The sequence below is a fragment of the Chinchilla lanigera genome, unplaced genomic scaffold (genome assembly GCF_000276665.1).
Source record: "Chinchilla lanigera isolate Chin_1 unplaced genomic scaffold, ChiLan1.0 scaffold00028, whole genome shotgun sequence".
Lineage (NCBI taxonomy): Eukaryota > Metazoa > Chordata > Mammalia > Rodentia > Chinchillidae > Chinchilla > Chinchilla lanigera.
The window spans coordinates 22,658,368-22,664,367 of record NW_004955429.1 but is presented as its reverse complement, the minus strand read 5'-3'; the positions used below and the strand labels follow the sequence as shown (position 1 = coordinate 22,664,367).

The following is a 6,000-nucleotide window of genomic DNA, read 5'->3' as shown; positions in this document are numbered from 1 at the left end:
AAAAAAAAAAAAAAAAAAATATATATATATATATATATATATCTTCATGTATACTTTAAACCAGGATTTTAAAAATTTCAAATACTACAATATTCTGATGAAATTAAATTTTGTTCTGGCCAAAACAAAATTGCTTATTCTGATGAAATTAAATTTTGTTCTGGCCATCAACAGACATAAATTAACTCTTAAAAAGATAAGATAAAGATAATAGGGTATAAAGAGTATTTACATGGTAGTTACATTGTATTAGGTAGTACAAGTAATCTAGCCACAACAAAACAGAGAATGTAATGATAATACCCAATGTGATATTGATATAGTTATCAAAACTAGGAAATTAACAGTGGTACAATAATGTTAACAAAACTACAGCCTTCATTCTGCATTCTCCTAGTTTTTCAAATAGTGTCCCGCTTCTATTCAGCATCCAGTCTAGGATGCCACATTGCATTCAGTGGCCATATCTCTTCAGTCTAACTTATGTGCCATTCTTAATCTTTTTTTTCCTTGTACTTTGGGGCCTTGATACTTTTGAAGAGTGGTAGTCATGTCATCTGTAGAATGGACCTAAAGATGTATTTATGTACAATGGAGTATTACTCAGCTATAAAAATTCAATTTGTATTTTTCTGATATTTTCTCATAGGTAAATTACATTAACATGACACTATTGGTAGTGTTAACCTTGACCATTTGGTCACGGTGGTGTCTGCCAGATTTCTCCACAGTAAAGTCACTATTGTAGTCCCCCTCTATCCCTAGGAAATATGTTTCAAGACCTCCAGTTAATCTTGAAACTGCAGGCAGTATCAACCTCTATTTATACTGTGTTTTAGCCTGTACATGCCTATGTGGAAGTTTAATTTGTATGTTAGGCATAGTAAGAAATTAACAATAATAGCTAAAAATAAAATAGGACAACTAACATAGTGTAATAAAAATTACATGAATGTCGTCTCTCAGAATTTTTGTTTTTGTTTTCAAGAATGTGTAGATGCTGTGCTCTGCTCACTACGCCTGGCTTCAGCATAGGCCGGTAGTGTTGCACATAACCTAGAGTTCACCTGTCCTTCTCTGCTTTGTGCCTTGTTTCCTCCTTTGCACTGTCACTAATGTAAGTTCTGTGGGCATCTTCCTGAAAAGCCTGCAAGCCTTCATCACAGCTGAAGACGTGGTCTGGAAGGCATCCCATTTCCTTGGTCGTTTTCTTACAACTTTGCTGGAAATGCAGCTTCTGCAGTTACAGAGTGGCCTCTCCAGTAAGTTTTCTATTTTTCAGCCCATGCCTGTTCCTGAGTCTGTTTGACCATCCTTCATGTGCATGACCGTCTGGGCGTCCTTCACTTCATGGGGTCCTTTCTCAAGTCCTCCCCTGGGCCCAGTACTTTGGGCCCAACCTGTTACCCTCAATTGGAACACGTTTTCTGTCTGTGCCTTCTGCTAACAAAATTAATGCCTTTTCTTGATTAAGCACTTACAAGGCACTGTGGCTATAATTTTTGTGTTTTTACCTGTGACAGCAAAACTAGTATGAATTTCTTTTGAGGATTTGTTCTTACCATAGATCTTAGCAACCTGAGCATACAATTTTTTTTCTGAAAACTCTTAGCCTTTCACTTAAAGGAAGCACTTTACAGCTTCTCTGTGGTGTATCCAAATGTCCAGCAACAGTATTTTTGGACTTTGGAACCATTATTAAGTAAGAGAAGAATTATTTGAATACAAGCACTGTAGTACCATGACGGCTAATCCGATAACCTAGACAGCTACTAAGTGACTTAACAGAAAGATAGGATATTTAGCACGTGCATACTAGATAAAGGGGTGGTTCACATCTTCAGCAGGACATCATACTTCGCAATGCTATGCAGAAGAGTGCACAATCGAATTGTTTATTATTGTAATTTTTATTTAATATATTTTTTACTGTGGTGGACAATGGACCTCAGGTAAGTAAAACCATGAAAGCAAAGTTACACATAAAGGGGGAAGTCTATGTTATAGAAAATATGAATTTTCAAGACATAATTTATACAGAAACATAAAAATAACTCTTGAATAAGCCTAACAAACAATGCCTTAGATTATGGGTATCCAGCCTATTGGCTTGCCTGGGCCTTCTTGAGTGAAGAGGAATTGTCTTGAGCTGCATGTAATATGATATGATATAATATAATATATATACATTTTAAAAATTTGTATATATAAAGTATATATATTTTTAAGTTTTTAATATATTTTTATTATAATATTGCTAGTATTAGCAGTGTTATGTGTATAACAATATCATCAGCAAACAGCTATCTGATAAATTTTTGTACTTCCCATATATTAGCTAAAATTTACCTTAACTTACTTTATTTCACAAAGTAACACAAGAAACCCAAGTTTAATATTTAAATAAGAAAACCTACATATCTGCTTTATAACAATAAGTGCTTATCTTCCAGGCACATAGATGTGTAAGGAGGTTGGAATACTATTACACCTCATTGCTGCATTTCACTTGCCACGCTGCACAAGTGCGTGTAAAGTCTGATACCCAAGGTTCAGTTTAACTGATTACAGTGGTGGACGCAGTTCTGCCTGGTGCCCTTCCGTTGTCACCTCTGAGACTCAGCACCACACAGTCTAGACGTGAAAGCTGTTGCTAAAATATTGTGGGCTACAGATTGGACAAACCTGTCTTAGATCTTTATTGAGAAAATTGTAAACTTTTATTGAAAGACATTAATCCAGTTAAATGTAGAGAAACATCACATTAGTGGATTAGAAGATTTAATGGTGCAAAAATGTTAATTCTTTCTTAAGGTATATAATACCAAATCCCTAAAAGACTTGGAAATTTTATTATTCTTAGTATAATAAGATACTATTATCTTATTTATTGTCATTTTGATGATACTTGACATTATAATTCTGAACTTACGGGAGAGAAGTTGTCCACAGTTTACAAGTACATTTCTGAAGAGTAAGATATTTTCCTGCCTTATATTAAGGAATTAGTTTTTCTGCCTTATGTCATATACAATATAAAACTATCATAGTTAAGGCAGTATATGGTATAGGGATGTACAAATTGCCCAATGGAAAGGATAGAGGATTCAGAAGCAGATCCATCAGTATATGAAAACTTGGTTTATGACAAAGTTGGTATTAGATCAAAGGGAAAAAGAATGGATAGAGTTTTCAGGATATGGTGCTGAGACAATAGATAGTCCACACGAAAGAGCATGAAATTGGATTCTTATATACAAAATAGAAAAAAGTTAAAGTGTTCTAAATTAATAATTATATTCCAGTTTAATTGTAAGGGCTGGGGATTTAGCTCAGTGGCAAAGCGCCTGCCTGGTAAGCGCAAGGTCATGAGTTCGATTCCTGGTACCGGCAGAAAAAAGAACAAAACAAACAAACAAAAGAACAGTTTAATTGTAAAACTAAAAAATCATAAATTCGGAACTAGAGCTCCATAGTGAAGTTGAAGAAAAACCAGAGCTGTCACAGAAACAAAAATAGGAAGTACAAAAGAAAAAAGATAATACAGAAATAACAACAAGATTGTAGAGATTAGACATGAAAGAATTGAAGAGATTCAAACATATATTTGAAAAAGTGATATAAAATTTTAGCCTTAAAATATTAGTATTTATTATATGCCAGGAAGTACATTATTTATTAGCCCTTTTCACTGTGCTTGAATGATATGCCAGAAAGGGATCTATAAATTAAATTATTTTAATAATTACTCTACTGATGACTCAGTTACCCCAGCATTTGTAAAAAACAAAAAACTAGAAATCACTTGACTGACAGTGGGATTTGTTATCATTTTCTCAGTTTAGGGAAATTTAGCAGAAAAGTTTTATTTTTAAGTGACCATTACTCTTTTCTCTGGAGACCTCTATTTAACTCAATATATTTAAAAGGGAAGAAATGTTCATTTTAACATGTATTTACCAATATGAAACTTTAGAGCATTTAAAAATATACACTGTAAATATATTTTTACCAAAGTCTTGCAATAATGAATTAGATTACTTGGTTTAAGGAAGATGGTTGTCATTTAATCTAAATCTTAAACTAATCTTCATTTTTAAATTTATTTCCCAAATCAGGCAACCTTTCAGAAAAAGTCCAACCTGACTTTTTAAACTCAAATATGGTAATATATGCTACCATGACAGCCCTCACAGGGCTCTGTTCTAATTCTAATACAGACAAATAGGTAAAGCACAGAGCCTTGCCAAGTGTTGCCTGGATGCAGTGAGGTACTGCTGCCTTCCGTGGTTGTTTTTCTTTCCTTTTTCTTTTTTTGTTCTGTGCTCACTGAAGTCCTCCAGGGAGATACTTCTTTAACAGTACGGTTATAGGAGAAGTAAGGGCCTTGAGCAAAATGTCCTCACTACTGCTTCATTTTATAATACATCTGATTTATAATAATATGGGTCAAATACCCCATTTCATAATAAGATATATGTATAAGAGACAAGATTTACAGAAAAAGAACAAGGCCTTCCTGTAGTTCATTGGTTTCAGGGTGATTCATACATAGCATTATTTTGGAAGTTTTTGTATCCAAGGAAGTATGAGTTTCTTCTGTGAAGTAGGAAAGCTCAGCTGCCGCACAATTCCAGAAATACCAATGTGAAGAAGAATGAAAGCTGAGTAGGCCCCTCATGTGTGTCCCTGTTGAGGCAACAAAAATACCCACATTGGGATAAAACCAGTCTTCAGAGATTAAATGTTTTTGAATAAAAGACAACTTGAATCTAAGTATTGAAAAGGGCACATTGTGTACTTTGACCCTGTAGCATTGCTGGACCTTAGAGAGAAAATTCCTCTAGGAGCAGGGAAGTAGGTGGAGATATTTATAAAGAAAGAAATTAGGTTGGCCTTAGATTTCATTCAGTGTAAGATATAGAACACAATTATAAGATTTTTAAGGAAAGAACTGATACTTACAGACATTTCTGTCTGTCCAAACGTTCTTTCAAGTGTAAGTCAGTAGACAATAATATTAAACTTACACATAATTTTAAAAATATATTCCTTTGAACCTTTATTAAGGCAACACCAGAAGACAGACTTTTTCAAACCTACTTTTGCAAGATAAAGTTTTAAATCAGCCCAAACACCTCACCCAATGCTGAAAGTGTTTTTAACATTTGTAGTGGAGCTTCATAGATGAACTTTGGGTTCTAATAATATTACCTCTGAGAGAACTGACTATTTCTTAGGACTTTGGGATTCTCCTAAGCAGCAAAAAGAATTAGCACTTTCCAGCAATCTCATCACGCATGGACAGAATCTGAACAAGAAGCTTGAGAGGATCAGCACATAAATACAGTTGTTTGCGTGCAAGCTCCACTTCCTCAACACAAAGACACAGAAGTAAGTTTTCATATCAGTTTTCAAGGGTTAGTTCATGATGAGGCTTACAAAAACTTGAGCATATGCTTTGCTCAGTACCATGAATGTTTTTACAAAAAAATTTTTCCAAGAAGCATTAACTATGCACTCTTCTAGGTAAAACAAGCTAAATTTATATAAACTGTCTTATATGTTTGAGTTTGAAAAACCCTGAATATGTTTGGGTTTGTAAGGACAGTGGAATGTAATACCTTTGCCCCTTTGGAACAAACTACATAGTTATGAGCTATAGTAGAACATGTGTCCAGTACTTCTTGCTTTTTCCCTGATGTTTCTGTTTTTTACCTCTATGTCAATGGTGGTAGATGAGAGAAAGTTTGTATATATGAGAGATGCAGTGCTCATTCCTGTGAAAATTGGAACTAGGGAGTGCTGAATAATCCAGGCATGAACTGTATTCCTTAGTTTGATTGCCCAGAGATGCCAAATCATTTTCACAGAGCAGATGGAACTGCCAAGTAAGTATGGTGAAGCTGTATTAATTTTGCTCCCTTGAGAAGAAAAAAGGATGATGCAGTGAATACTTGAGTGGAAGGTGCCTATGAAGGGAAGGAAAATCAGTCCAGA

The 6,000-nt window shown here is 34.4% G+C and overlaps 1 protein-coding gene across 9 annotated transcripts in view; it reads left to right on the top strand.

Annotated features, from left to right (window-relative positions):
• Nucleotides 1-6,000, top strand: part of Znf438 (zinc finger protein 438) — a 195,023-nt gene that overhangs the window by 97,869 nt on the left and 91,154 nt on the right. The window contains exon 1 of one of the 9 annotated variants that reach the window (XM_013515468.1): nucleotides 5,376-5,394. The exons of the other annotated variants lie outside the window; for them this stretch is intronic. The gene's annotated coding sequence lies outside the window, so the exon portion shown is untranslated. Of the gene's footprint in view, nucleotides 1-5,375; nucleotides 5,395-6,000 lie in introns of those variants that run through there. 9 annotated transcript variants of the gene reach the window in all.